The sequence below is a fragment of the Heloderma suspectum genome, chromosome 1, assembly GCF_057233095.1.
Source record: "Heloderma suspectum isolate Gila_16-S chromosome 1, 16-S_ref, whole genome shotgun sequence".
NCBI classification, from domain to species: domain Eukaryota; kingdom Metazoa; phylum Chordata; class Lepidosauria; order Squamata; family Helodermatidae; genus Heloderma; species Heloderma suspectum.
In genome coordinates, this window is record NC_139458.1 from 83,531,686 (window position 1) to 83,546,909 (window position 15,224).

Sequence of the window (15,224 nt, forward strand, 5' to 3'; positions counted from 1 at the left end):
ATGTTGGCATCATATCAGTGGAAAATCCAGTCTTTCCTCATTTGCTCTATGTAGCTTGGAGTTCCATTCTCAGTTCTTTCTTCTCTTTCCAATTCATATTATTCCTGATGACAGAGCATGCACCATTAGCGCATTCATATGCATGGCTAGTCACCACTTGCCTTGGGGGATATGGGCTGTGGATCATCATGCTGTCTACATGCTGCACTGAAGAACTGCAGATGCACTATTAAGTAAAACACAGAGCTCAGCACCAAGATTCTGTCTGGAGATATACATTATCCAGAAATGTTGAAGGTCTGAAAAACAATGTATGTGTTCTGGGAGGGAACAAACTATCTTCAATAATTAATTGTTTTCAAAACAAAGCTGTACTTGTGTTACAGTCCTTCCTTATTAACGGTGGTATACAAAATTAAGAGTTTAAAATGTGGCACAAATATTGCTATTCCAGCACATCATCTTTATCAGTTGCTTTTCACTGGTATGGCAAATTAATAAAACTGACTGTGCAGTGCTACACAATACATGAGGCCTCACCCATCACAGGATGCAGTGTAACAATATTAGATAAAACTGTACTATAGGAATGGGCAGTTATACAGTCTGACATGGGCAGAGATCAGAACTACTTGCCCATACATCAAGCTAGAGGTGTCATTATGGTAACCACTGAGACAGCTGGGTTGATGCAAACATTTACCTTGATATCTGGCAATACCTGTTAGAGTGAACTATCAGAACAGCAGGTTGGGTATGTCGTACTTGCCCCAGATCCAATGTCTCCAATTTATGCAAGAGCCTATCTATGAATATATTTAGGACTGGTGTATCAAATGAAACTTGTATTATGTGTAAATCTGGGTAGCTCAAAAGTATTTAATACACTCATGAAAGTATGTTTTAAATTCCCCCCCTTCAGTTAATAGCAGATTTCTATGCTAGTTAGCATATAGGATCCAGTTGCAGCTTCAAAATCATCCTAATATAATTCTCAGTATAAACTTGTCCTTTTTTTTTTTTTTTAGTAGAAGCATTTTGTGTATGAAGGTTCAGATCCTGAATCTATCCAGGCCAGAAGTAACAATATTCCTGCAATATTGGCTCTGATAAATAATATTACGTTTTCTAACACTTTCCCCCACTCTTGCTTACTTTCACTAAAAATATTTCATAAAGCCTTTCTTTGAAAAGTGTTGGGTTTAAAAAAACAAAACTTTTTTTGCTGTGGGGAGCGGGGAAGAGAACCCCCTCAGAAGTTTCTGCTTTGATTTCAGACCTTTTATATTGCAAGCAGTTATATGTACAGTGTGGAATCCTATGTATATTGCTCGGAAGTAAATGGAGCATACTCCATTCCTAGGTTACTCAGAAGTAACTCCCATTAAGTTTGATATGACTCAGGTACGTTTGTAGGATTGCAACTTTAATGACAGATTTAAGTTAACAAAGATCAGCATATACAGATTCCTTCTTCTACGTGATTAAATCCCTCCCTCTAATAGCAAACTCAGCTGATAAGTATTCACAACACTGTAGCCAAAAATAGGGCCACTGAAAAATAAGACAGAAATATTAGTAGGCTCAGAGGAAGCCCAACATTTGCAGAAGTATAGGAAATCTTTTGGGGGGGGGAACAAAAAAACCACAGAAGCTGCCAATGAGGACTGAGCATGCTCAGTGGCTGAGTCTCAGGAGGAACAGAAAACTGTTAGGGAAAGATGGAATGGAATAGTAATATCCTGGAAGAGGGCATAGCTGGATGGATGGCATTCTGAACAAGAATGTTCAACGCTGCAACACTGTGTTACAGATTCCACTTAACTCATTAGTAAGCTGAAACGAAGCTTCATGGAAACGAAGCTATTAATTTTTTCCTAGCTAGACTGGACCTTTTGGGCTCCTATACTGCATGCAGATCATAATGCTCAGATTATTTTTTCCAGTGTATCAATCATTGGCCCAGTTCAGATGCAACAGGAAACTATAGTTTCGCACTGTGAATAAGTTGTGGTAATTCTTGTGCTCACATGCACCTCTCTCCACTTCAGTGTGCCAGAGAAGGAGATTGGAAATATCCACTTCCGGTTTTAAACAATCCACAGTTCCCTAATATGTTCAAACTCAGAGAACTGGGGTTTGTTTAAACTCTGCTTAGGGTTCAATCTTATGCATGCTTTGACAGAAAAAATGTCCTACAATTCCCAGCATTCTCTAGAGAGCCATGCTGGCTAAGGAATACTGGGAGTTGTAGGACTTTTTCTTGTCTAAACATCCATAGGATTGCACCCCTAGTGAACAAACCAGGATCAGAAACCACAGTTTAATTCTGGTTTGTTCTCAGGTATAACAGGGAATTGGGGTTTGTTTAAAATCATATGTGAAAGCTTCTAATCTCCTCCTCTGATATGGGAAAGAAGAGGAGCACTAAGTGTGAAACCCTGAGGTTTGCTATAATAGGTTCAAGTAGCAGGACATAATTATTTCTCTGATATCTAAACTGGGCCATTGTGTTTTTCTGGGGTTATTGGGGTCTCTCTCTCTCTCCCCCTCATGCTAGTATGGAGAGGCGGTTAAAGGTATAATGGAATAGCATCTCCCTCTCCATTCATGTAACTTCACGTATATGCTGATGGGGTCTGAGCTGGCAGTGACTGCAAAGTGAGAAAGAGATCGTACAGTTATGGTGGGTGGCTTGATGAAAATGTCAACCCAGCATGAGATGGCTGTGAAAAAGGCAAGTTCCATGTTGGGCATCATTAGGAAAGGAACTGAAAATAAAAATGCCACTATCATAATGCTTTAAATGAATCTATGATGCAACCATACTTGGAATATTGTGTACAGTTCTGGTCACTGCACCTCAAAAAGGATATGATAGAGCTGGAAAGATGCAGAAAAAGGCATCCAAAATTATCAAGGGGCTGGAGCAACTCCCCTATGAGGAAAGGTTATAACGTCTGGGACTGTTTAGCTTAGAGAAAAGGCAAGTAAGGGGGGACATGATAGATGTGTCTAAAATTATAGAATCATAGAATAGTAGGGTTGGAAGGGGCCTACAAGGCCATCAAGTCCAACCCCCTGATCAATGCACCAATACATGGTGTGGAGAAAGTGGTTAGATTCTCCCTCACTCATAATACTAGAACCTGGGTCATCCAATGGAGTTGAATGGTGGGTGATCCAGGATACATAAAAGAATGTATACTTCACATAGTGTGTAGTTAAACTAGAATTTGCCACCACAAGATGTAGTGAGGGCCACCAACTTGGAATTACTTTAAATGGGGGATTAGATAAATGCATGGAAGATGAGGTTATCAATGGCTACTAGTCATGGTGGCTATATATTACCTCCAGTATCAAAGGCAGAATGCCTTTGAATACTAGTTGATGGGGAACATGAACAGGAGGGTGCTACTGCATTCATGTTCTCTTGTGGGCTTTCCATAGGCATCTGGTTGGCTGCTGTGCAAACAGACTACCGGACTAGATAGGCCTTTGGCCTGATTCAGCATGACTCTTCTTCTGTTCTTATCTTTTAAGTCCCTTCTGAAAGTTTACTTCCCCATTCCTGACTCCTCTTACTAATGTGGATTTTAAGCAATGCCAGTTTTAAGCACACGTGTTTGTACAGAGCCTAGCACACTGTTGAAAGTAAATGAGTGTGTAGTAGTAGTAGTGATCCCTTTCAGCTCTGATGTTGCAGTTACAGGAGGTCATAAAATTTTATGCAACCATCTGCAAAGCTGAGCATTCTTTCACCTGCCTAATGCTGTCTGTCCCCGTTCTGGTAGCATATGTTCCAGGCAGCCATTCAGTCCCAATTCTCCTTCAGAACATCTGTAGCAAGCTTGAACTCTGAAAGAGTGTTAAACCGCTGTTGCTCTGGCACAGATGTCGGTGTGTTAAAAAAATAATTCAGCTGTCATGCTCTGACATTCAGACTTGCTTTACATTTTAGTGAAAGGGCTTTCTGAAGCAAGATGACCAGATGCAAGAGAGAACAGGGGAGACATGATAGAGGTGCATAAAATTATGCAGGGTTTGGAGAAAAAGGAGAATGTGGCGGGGGGGCACAGGGTTGGGGAAAGTTGTCTTAAATGATCAGTTTCTTTGCCAAAATAGTTACTGTCTCCTGTTCCATTAATACTAGTATACTTCTATCAATTTCCAGCCTTCTGAGTTTGGGACTTGGAGTGTTTTCTAAGCTTGGGACTTGGAGGTTATATCTGAGGGGATTTGGGACATCTTGTTTCTGATTGGTGAGCAAATGCTCTAACCACATGCACCCCATTTCCTGAATTATTTGCAATAAAGCCTAAATATGGTTTCAATTTACAATCTCGTCTGTAGTGAAGTTCTGTGGTGATGTTTACCTGTTGGGTTTAGCTTGGTTACCCACTGGGGTGCTTCGGACCCATTTGGTGCAGGTTCTGTGGTTAAGAGGCTGCTATTACATTCATGTCCTGTTGTGGGCCTTCCACTGGTATCTGGCTGGCTATTGTGGGAAAAGAATGCTGAACTAGACAGGCCTTTGGTCTGATTCAGCATAACTATATATTCCTAAACAGAGCCCCTGTTCCTTTAATCATAAGGCGGAAGCTGGAATTTTGGAGGTAAAGCTTGCCATACCATAGTGCTGTAGTAACCAGAAAAGCTGTGTCTGTTGTGGAAGCCATCCACCTCTTCTATACAGTTATTAAAAGTACAGGGCCATTGTGTCAATGCTTTGCTTGAACTGCATCCCTGGATGGGAACTTACTAATCTTCAATTAGTACACACTACAGCCATCCTTTACACATCATGACTTATAGGCTGATAGTTTTAAACCAGCCTTCCCCAACCTGGTGCCGTCCAGAAGTTTTGACTACAACCCCCATGAGCCTAACCCAGGGATGATAGAAGTTGTAGTCCAAAGCATCAGGGGGGCATTGGGTTGGGAAGGTTGTCTTAAGTGATTAATTTATTTGCAAAAATAGTTACTGTCTCATGTTCCATTAGTACTAGTATACTTTTATCCATTTTTAGCCTTCTGGAATCATGTATAAAGAACTATGCAGTCAGACTATATTAGCTCAGATTCTTACTCCTCTTTCTTACATATTACGTGAAAGAATAAGACATGCTCCCTGAACATTTTGCCTTGCCCAGAAACTGGAAAGCTGAAACACATGAAGTAGGAAAAGGTACTTTTTGAGCAGGTATTGATGTCTGTTATTGCATTATCTGATTCCACCCCCTGCCCCATTAATTAGCTGGGAGCTCATCATTACTGGCTAGAGTAATTCAGCTTATCTTCTTACCTGATAAATGTTCCTGAAAGAACCAAGTAGTCTGCCGGTATCGGGGGGTGCAATGACTTTGCCAAGCCCACATTCCACTTGATGTGCATCTGGCCTGGCCTGATCTAGGGAGGAGTGTGGGGAAGAGTTGGGCTGAACCCATTTGGGAGAAAATTGTAAGTTTTTCCAGAGAAGTGATCAAAGGGCAAAATGGAATAAACCCATAGTCAGTCCGAGAGGAGAGGGTTAAGAATATTAAGAATAAGTGGGCCTACAACAAAACGGTGCAATGTGGGGTGCTTCAGTTCGGGGAGCCAGCCAGCCAGCTAGCTATGCCCTCTTCCAGGCTACTTCACTACATCCTGTCCCCCACCCCTCCCAACAGCAGGTTAACATAGCGAGGCTACTGAGCATGCTCAATCCTCATTAGATGGGGGGGATATTCACCTTGAGGTTTTTCCCCCCTAAGATTTTTTGTGCATTCATTCATTAAATTTCTATATCACCCAATAGCCATTTAGATTACTTTAACGCGCTCTGTGTGGGGCTGCCTTTGAAGAGTGTTTAGAAACTTCAGCTGGTTCAAAGAGCTGCTGCCAGACCGTTGACTGGGCCTGGCTACAGGGAACATACAACTCCCGTGCTAAAACAGCTTCACTGGCTCCTGGTCTGTTTCCAGGCACAATTCAAAGGGCTGGTCATGACCTATAAAGCCCTGTATGGCTCGGGTCCAGGTTATCTGAAAGACAGTATTCTCCCCTATGAGCCTGCTCATGCCCCAAGATCTTCAGGGGAGGCGCTTCTTGTAGTCCATCACAGGCTCGCCTGGTAGGAATGCAGGAGAGGGCCTTCTCGGTGGCTGCCCCAAGGCTCTGGAACTCCCTTCCCAGGGAGGCAAGAGTAGCACCCTCCTTGGTATGTTTTTGCAGGCAGGCAAAAACTTTTTTGTTTTGGTAGGCCTTTGAGGATAGATAGTATGGACCTGTGAGAATATGATGGATTGATAGTATTGTTTATATTGTTGTTGGCTTTTTTAAATTCTAAAATTTTATACAATTTTAATATTATTGATAATTTAATTATATTTTTAACTTTTGTGTATTTCTGTTTATATGTTTTAACTGTACAAGTTTTTAATGTTGTAAAGATGCCTTGAGTCCCAATATTGGGAAAAAGGTGAGTCGTCGTCATCATCATCATCGCAGCGGAAGCTCTCTGGGCAGTTCACAAAAATTAAAACCACAAAGCACAGCATAAAACAATATAAAATATGAAAGCTTAAAACCACAATATAGCAGTACAACCAGAATAAAACGTAGTAGCAATGCAGAGATTTAAAATACAGATTTAAACACCAGAACTAAAAGACTAGGAAGCTAAAATGCTAAAATACTGGGAGAATAAAAAAATGCCGAAAGGAGTGCAACATAGGTGCCAGGCAAACCTCTCTAGGGAGCTCATTCCACAGCTGGGGTTCCACAGCAGAAAAGGCCCCCTTCCTGGTAGCCGCCTGCCTCACTTCCTTTGGCAGGGGCTCACAGAGGACTGCTGAGGATGATCTTAGGGTCCGGGAAGGCACATATGGCAGGAGACGATCCTTCAGATAACCTGGCCCCAAGCTGTTAAGGGCTTTGAATGTTCGTACCAGCACTTTGAATTGGGCTTGGAAATAGACTGGCAGCCAGTGCAACTGGAAAAGTACTGGCGTGATGTGATCTCATTGGCCAGTCCCTGTTAACAATCTTGTTGCCCTATTTTGGACTAGCTGAAGTTTCCAGACCATTTTCAAAGGCAGCCCCACGTATAACACAATGCAGTAATTCAGATGAAAGGTTATCAGAGCATGGGTAACTGTAGTTAGGCTATCTCCAGTAGTGTAGTGGCAAATTCAGAAGTGCAGGGTCCCTTCGTGACAGTCACAGCCACACCCCCTTCTAAGATTATACAACCTTGTAAGATATACAGCCTTCAGCTGGGATCCAAAAATAGTGCAGCTGAAAGTAAGGCAGGGGTATTTCAATTGGATGTCTGAGAAAAAATGCAGGGGTGTTAAAATCTTTTTCACCCACTTGCTCAAACACGCACGTTTTAGGTTTTCAAAATATGATACTTTATGGAAGCTTCACCTTCTCAACTCAGCCGTCATGGACAGATCCCTTCTCATTTAAACAGCCCCCTTGCACACTCCCTTAGCGCCCCAACGTTACCCATTAGCCTTCCCTAAGTGCCTTCAATATACCTCCCTCCCCCTCCAAAAGAAACGTCCACACACCCAGCTGGGTTGAATTACACACACACGCACACACACAATGGTGTAGTGGTAAATTTGGAAATGCAGGAGCTCATTGTGACAGTCTCCAAGGGCAGCCCAAAAATTTCAGGCAGCTGAGTCGATCCATATCAACACACCAGTTCCAGGAGTTTTCATCTTCACCAGAAGCACATCTTTGGTAAAGCGAATAGGTCTTAATTGCCCATTCTAGACCAAGTCATCCCAAATACTTTACATTCCAACATGGAACCATATATTGTTGCTTGGAAAATTCATTCCCCCCACAGCTACAGTGAGGATCGCAGCTAAGCTCAGAGGGAATAGGGAATTCTGAGGGGGGTGGCAGATGACATCAGAGTCCCTGCTAATGAAAAAGTGCCGGGGCTGCGTCCCTTTGAGCCCTGCCTCCACTACACCACTGGCTATCTCTGTCCAGATAAGAGTGTAGTTGGTATACCAGCCTAAGCTGATAAAAAGTGTTCCATGCCACTGAGTTCACCTGTGCCTCGAGTGACAGTTCTGGGTCTAAGAGCATCTCCAAACTATGACCCTGATCCTTTAGGGGGAATGCAACCTGCTCAAGAACAGGCTGAACATCACCTAGCTGAGCAGACAAACCACCCACTAACAGTACCTCCGTCTTGTCTGGATTGAGTTTCAGTTTACTGGCCCTCATCCAGTCCATTACCAAGCTTCTACAAACCTTGGGTTCCCACAAGCCTGCTTATAACTCCCTTTTGTATGTGGATGATATCGTTTTGGCTACAGAAGTACCAGCACTCAGAGAATGAAGTTCAGTATCAGTATATATTATAAAAACGGAGCCAAAGTAGGCTCAGACTCACTCACCTGAGGTGCATATGATTTGGTATACCGAGAGAGGGAGAGAGATCAACTTCCACAGACTGAAGTTCTACATCCATAGGCTGGGGTCACTTGTGAAGGCCAAAACTGCCTAGGTTTTGTTTTTGTAGTGCAACTCATTTAGTATTTCCTTTCCTTTACCCAGTGGTTCTCCCCTATTCTTAATAGTTACTTGTTTTATTTGCAACGTTCTAAAGCACCTCTCTGCAACAAAGGCTCTGTACAATTTCTACAATCTCAAAAAAGCAGCAAATACCAAATGAAGATCTTCTTGAGTTTATTATAATGGGCCAGAAAGTAGGTTTTAGGTAACCCATTGACTAGGCTGACCATATTTCCTTGAGACAAAAACGGGATATTGGGATGACAAAAATGGGATGGGGTTAGTAATATTCCGTATTCATGAAAAACCACAATATAACAAAACAACTGCAGCTCCCTTTGTGGTCTCTCAGGCTATAAGAGACCTAAAAAACAACCTAAACTCACTGCAAAGGAACATGGAAAGGGGCGCAAATGAATAACACTAATTTATTGCATATACACAAAAAATCCCACTCATAAATATACATATATAAAATACTTATAAAACATCACACGAGCAGTAAACAAATCTGTATGGCATACCACACTGAACACTCTAATGCAGGACTGCAGTGGCCAGACTGCAAAAAATCATAAACATATACCAAAAAGAAAAAAAAAAGGAATGAACACCCTGACTGCTATCACAAGCTGGTATATGCTAATATCCCACCAGAGAGTTCCGCTAAAAAAATAGCTAACAGCCTGTTGAACCGAAATATGAGTCTGAAAAGTCCGAATCAAACTGAATGTAGGGCAGAAAGAATATCTATGGGCGGAATGATGGTAGAAATAACAGTAAGACTCACCCTCGTGGCTCCCACATGCTGAATGGGGCTTAGCGACCGCCTCTTGAATTCCCCGCCACTCAAGCCAGGGGGCGGCGTCTGATTGTCACTAGCTCCAGAAGCCCCCTGACTGGATAAAGTAAATGGAACTTCCTCTTTTGTCACACTAGTAGTTTTACTGCATGCATTGATTAGCATAGAGCCTTATGATAAACACGTTCAGTTTTTTACAAAAATTAAAAACAGGACAAAATTGCCATTTATATTAAAACGACGGGACGGTTGGGAAATATGAAAAAAACGGTACTGTCCCATTTAAAACGGTACGTATGGTCAGCCTATCATTGACTCTACAAAGGCAGCACTCTTTGTTCTAATTCTCCTTCAGGAACCTTGAAGGCATCCAGGTTCAGAGGAGTACTGCTGCAGTTCCCTGGGGAACAGAAAGAAGCCTAAGAAGCAGGGCTGGCCCTACCATTAAGCAGTGAGGTTGCTGCCTCTGGCAGCAGATTTTAGGTGTCATGAAATGGCAAGTAATTCTTGGTTACTTAATTTAATGTTATTGCATTTTTCTGCCAGGCAGGGGAAGAGGTGCTTGTGGGATTGGCTGTGCCAAAGTAACATCGGTGCCTTTGGGTACTGTGCACCTTGACTTGGGTGGGTGGCATCACTTCTTGATCCACTTCAGGCAGCACAATGTCTTGGGACAGCCCTTCAAGAGGAGTTTTCTTGTAGCTCCAAGTATTTGGGGTGGGAGGTGTATTTGGAGGGGGTGGGGGCTTTGACCTTTGAGCAAGCAGGAAGTTGCCCATGTATCTCTGGAGATCAGCAGGAATGATTGGAACATATGATACCAGATACATTTTGAAAAGCACACTTTTCCAAAGAGCTATACATATGGAGGCTAAGCTGTCTTGCTATTCTGGCCCTGAGGATTCTGGACCAGATGTGCTGGCTGTATGCAACAAAATTCACTTTTTTGTAAAACATAGTCTATCATTTTCTCCAAGCATTTCTTCATGCCCTTTCTCACAACCAAATTGTTTTGCTTCCAGTCATCTTGGAGGCTGGTGGCTCCTGTATCAGCGGGGCAGTAAATCCACTCAGGGTTTCAGTCAGAACCAGTCAGAACTCTAAAGGAGCAATTGAAGGTGCTGAACCCTATCCCCAAATGGTTCAGCGCTCTGGATAGCTCCTTTAGAGTTCTGACTGGTTCTGACTGAAACCCAGAGTGGATTTCAGAGTGAAACCCATTGACATAGCAGCCACTAGCCTCCACTGGCGTAAACATGAACAAACACTTCTGATTAAAGCAGATACTACTATGCCTGTGTATAAGGAAGTTTAAGCTTTGTGTGCTCTTCTCAGGGAACAAATAATATCTCTAACTTTCCCTTGCATGAACTTTGTCAAATGTGCTGTTTTTAGTCTTCAGTCCTTGAATTCCCAGAGTTTGATGCAGCTGACATTTGTTATTTGCACTCCTAAAATCTGAAGATTTTGCCATCCATATTAAATTACTTATCCTCAGATGTCATGTTCACTTTGAAGCACTGTAGGCTGTCTTTTTCTATCAACTAAGTAGATATGTGATCCATTTACGCAGAGGTTGCTTTCAGCTGGGGCTAACCAGAGCGTGGCCCCAAAAGCAGCTTCAAGTACAAGGACTTGGCACTGTGCCATGTGAAGTAAATAAGAGTACTTTTGAGTATGTGTTAAATGCCTTCTTTTCACCATTAACACCCCCCCCCCATCAGAGAACAGGCCTGTCAGTTGAAGCCTCTTGGCACCTCTTGTTAACAGCCCTTTACACTAAAATACACACTGCCCCCAAACATCATGTAACATGTTTCATCTATCCCCCTCTCCTCTCCCAATAAAAACATAGCAGACTCAATTCAGACAAAAATGGATGATGCCATGCTCAGAAATGCTATTTATTTATGTCAGAAAATTTACTCTTAATTGATGAACAACTAGAGGGATCCAGCTGTCCCCCACCACAGTAGCAACTGGTCCTTCTGTTTCTATCTAGCCTCTTCCTCTGCAGTTGCCATTTGTCAATCCAGATATCATGCCCTTTCTTTTAAAAGCTCTGAAGCAACAAGACCGCTTCCAGATGGAGGGCTCCTACTGCTAATACTTAAAAGGCACTGTGCAGGTCTTCCATCTTTCCTTAACAGATTTTCTGCAGTAAGAAAAAGACGGGAAAAGTAGTGGGAAAACACAGGAGGGTTATGAGTGGAAGACATTGCTTGGACCCCCCTTAAAATCCCCATGAATGAGGCAGGGCAATAAAAACCTTGTCTGGAAGCACCCCAAGAGAGGATGTCTAATTGCTGTGGTTCCTGCTGCACTGGTAAACTTTATCCACCCTTATCACCCAGTACGGCAGCAGTAAACAGACTTCAGTTTTATCCCACATATGAAGCTGCTTCATACTGAGCAAGACCATTGGTCCACCTAACTCAGTATTGTCTCCAGCAGGCTTTCCTAACCTCATGCCCTCCAGATGCATTGGACTGTAACAGTATGGGGATGAGAGGAGTTGTAGTTCAACACATCTGGAGGGCACCAGGTTGGGGAAGGCTGGTCTACACTGATTGGCATGGCTCTCCAGGCTTTCAGACGGGTGTTTCTCTGCCCTACCTGGAGATGCAAAGGATTGAACCTGAGACCTTCTGCATACAGAGCAGGTGCTCTACCACTGAGATATGGTCTCTTCCCGTGGAAAATATGGGAGGAGGATAGGTGAATGGACCAATGGAATGGCAGGTCCTCTTTTGGTACTTTGCAACATAAAGGGAAAGGCATCATTGTTCCTAGCACTAACAACCAAAAGGCATTGTACAGCTATTCCAGCTTTTTTTCCTTAACAGATTTTCCATGGTAAAGAAAGAGACAGAAGAATTGGCAAGAAAACACAGGAGGTTACAAATAGAAGACCATGTCATCTGGATCCCCTGTAAAATTATGTGAATGAGGCAATGCGATGGCACTATAAAACCATCGTCTGGAAGCACCCTTAATCTCCTGGACTGCAAAGTCTGTAAAGGGGGAAGAACCAGCAGAGGCTACAATGGCTGTACCTCCTTCCCTGCTAAAGGGGAACATTATGTAGTACCATCTCAAAGACTTCCACTCCAGAGACTCATCTGTAAGGGAGTTGAAACATCCAACAAGCTGCTTAGTTTATGGGCAAGCCTCCATGATTTTCTGCAAATGGGATGCATGGCTGATGCTCCAATTTTGACTACAGTGAATTGAAATTTCCATATGATGGTTTGAAACCATTTTTGATTGTACAGACTCTACACTCATTTAATCTCTCTCTCTCTCTCTCTCTCTCTTTCCCATTAAGTGATGCCCCTTCAGGGTTTGGTTTTGTTTTTTGCCTGTTACATGTAGAGCCATTCATATTTTAGCAATTTCTCTTTTGTGTCTTAGGCATTTTTCTTTGTGGCTGTGATCACACTCTCTCCCCTTTTCAACTCCCTTCTCGGTACACTGTTGCAACTTCGCTGATTAAACAACATATTTGTTCGATCAGTGTCCATGTACTCTGCCCAAGTGTAACATCATTGAAGTTGTTTCCTAAAATATTTGCATCCTTCAACAAAATCTCTTCCGTGTTTGCATCCCTTTTGTGTTCTTCATGTGCCTTTTTTTGCTAAGTCTCAAAACAATGTGGCTCTCCCATGGCCAGCAGGGTTGTTAATGGGAAGTTCTCCATTAATTCCTTTTCCCCTGGGGCCTGAAATGTTCCCTATATCATATATAGAGAACATACTTCCTCTGGCAACAGAGAACCTTCTAAGCTTTTCTTTGCATCTTCACAGCTTCCTTCCCCTCTAGCATAGAATACGTAACAAATGCACCACACTTGTACCTTTGTTGTCAAAAACCATGTAGTTTTTAAACTCCTACATTTTACTAGTTCCTGTGGCTTTTACAGGCCACTCAGATTGCTGTTTTGTCCAGGCTTCTTCAACATTCCATGCTATATGTAAGGGTGAGGGAGGAGATTTACTTTTGTCAGTGGAGAGGTACCATGTAAATACCCCACAATTTTATTTTATAAATTTCCTGTATTGTTATTGGTACGCCCCATTAGTGTTTTGACAGCCTCAGTGTTCTGGCACCAGCAAGGCCAGTATAATTGGTTGGAATCCTGAAGCAGAAATTACTTTTGGATCCTCCAAGATAAAACGTTGCTCACTTGCAGTATAGACAATGCTAATTTACAAGTGTTTTATTTAGTTGTTTCCCTTCAGCACCAAAGTGTTAATGGGGTTGTTGTTTGCACCACTCCTAGAACCTCTAACAAGTCACCTCTGTGGGTTCATTTAAAGTGTATTACAGTAGATTCAAACATGAGGTGCCTCCACCATAGTGCGGTGGAACAATTTTCATGTGGCCGTTATATCACCTCATATAAGGGTGATATAATAACCCTTATATCACCTCGTGTGATACTTCACACGAGGAAGTGTTTCCATGCGAAAACCAATCCAACTACAAACATCACATCCATAAGACCAGACTTCAGATAGAATCACAAAGCCCTTCCAGACAACAGCCACTCGCTCTGGTTTCAATGCTCGGCTGTGGAACATGTGGAGTAAAAGAGAATCACCTGAGCATGCACAGAGTGCCTCTCCTAACCACTGATTAAACATAACTCTCTGCACGCTTTTGGGATTAAGAAAAAAGTCTTCCAGATCAAAGGATTTGGCTGTCCAACAGGCTTGAACCTCAGCAGTTCTACTGGTATACTGGGGAATAAGAACCATCCAGAATGTTCTATGGGAGTGTGAAGTGTAGCTAAAAGGGACACATGAGTGAGTGATGCTCTGGAATAACAAAAGAACCTCATAAAGTAAAGGGACCCGACAACCTTAAGTACAACATAGAGCACAGGCTCTGCCAACTGGAGGAAAGTTGAGGTTAATATTAGATATCTGAGGATAATGCTGATTCTGCTTCGCTTGGTAAAACTCTCTCCTCCCTTCATACAAAGGGTCCTTAGTTTAAGCATCCCTGGATCTGACAGTAACTGAGGAAAGTTTATCTCAGGCTGAAAACACTGTGTACTTCTTAGATCAAGGCCAAACCCTTGATCTGCAGCTGGGAATGAGTCCCAGGCTAGAACCTCATGCATGAAGCTTTGCTTAATAAGCTCACCCAATGGCAATGGCACCTGCATTTGATTCTGGCCCAGACGCTCCTGCGGTCAAGGCAGAGTGCACTGCAGTAACATTGCTTCAGGGTGACACAGGCCCAGACTGCAGCATGAGGAGGACTGCTACACTCTTGAACACAGCCTTCCCCAACCTGGTGCCCTCCAGCTGTGTTGGATGTCAACTCCCATAATTCCCAATTGCCATGCTGGCTGGGAATTATGGGAGTTGCAGTCCAACACAGCTGGAGGGCACCAGGTTGGGGAAGGCTGCTTTGATACCATTCATACAGAGAAAGGCAAGTATATTCAGGCCATTGTTAACCATTTGGTGATACCCAGGCCTTCAAATAAATTAAACTGAAAAGATGAGAGGACTCAGGCCTCTAAATAAATTAACCTGACAGTGTGAGGACTCAAGGAGGGAATTGAGATAATTTTCTCCTGAGTTTCCCCAGCCATCAGACTCAAACTAGTCCCTTCTCAGCCAGGCCTTGGGTTTGTGAGATGACAGAGTAGGGTGGAAGGGGGCTGTGATTAAGGGCCTGTAGGAAAGGGTAGAGCTGGGCATGGATTTGTCAAGGAGAAATATTTATGATGTCATACCCTGCCACTGGCCATGCTGGCTGGGGATTATGGGACTTGTAGTCCATGACATTTTAATGGTGCCAGGCTGGGGAAGGCTGGTTTATAGTATCCCTTCTCCACCTCTTGGGAGGGAATGATTGTTTCACTAATAAATAGGGAAGCA

General features: G+C 42.9%; 1 protein-coding gene across 1 annotated transcript in view; it reads right to left on the bottom strand.

The window, feature by feature from the left end:
- MAPK8IP1 (mitogen-activated protein kinase 8 interacting protein 1) overlaps positions 1–15,224 on the bottom strand; it is a 79,675-nt gene that overhangs the window by 39,062 nt on the left and 25,389 nt on the right. The window lies entirely within an intron of this gene.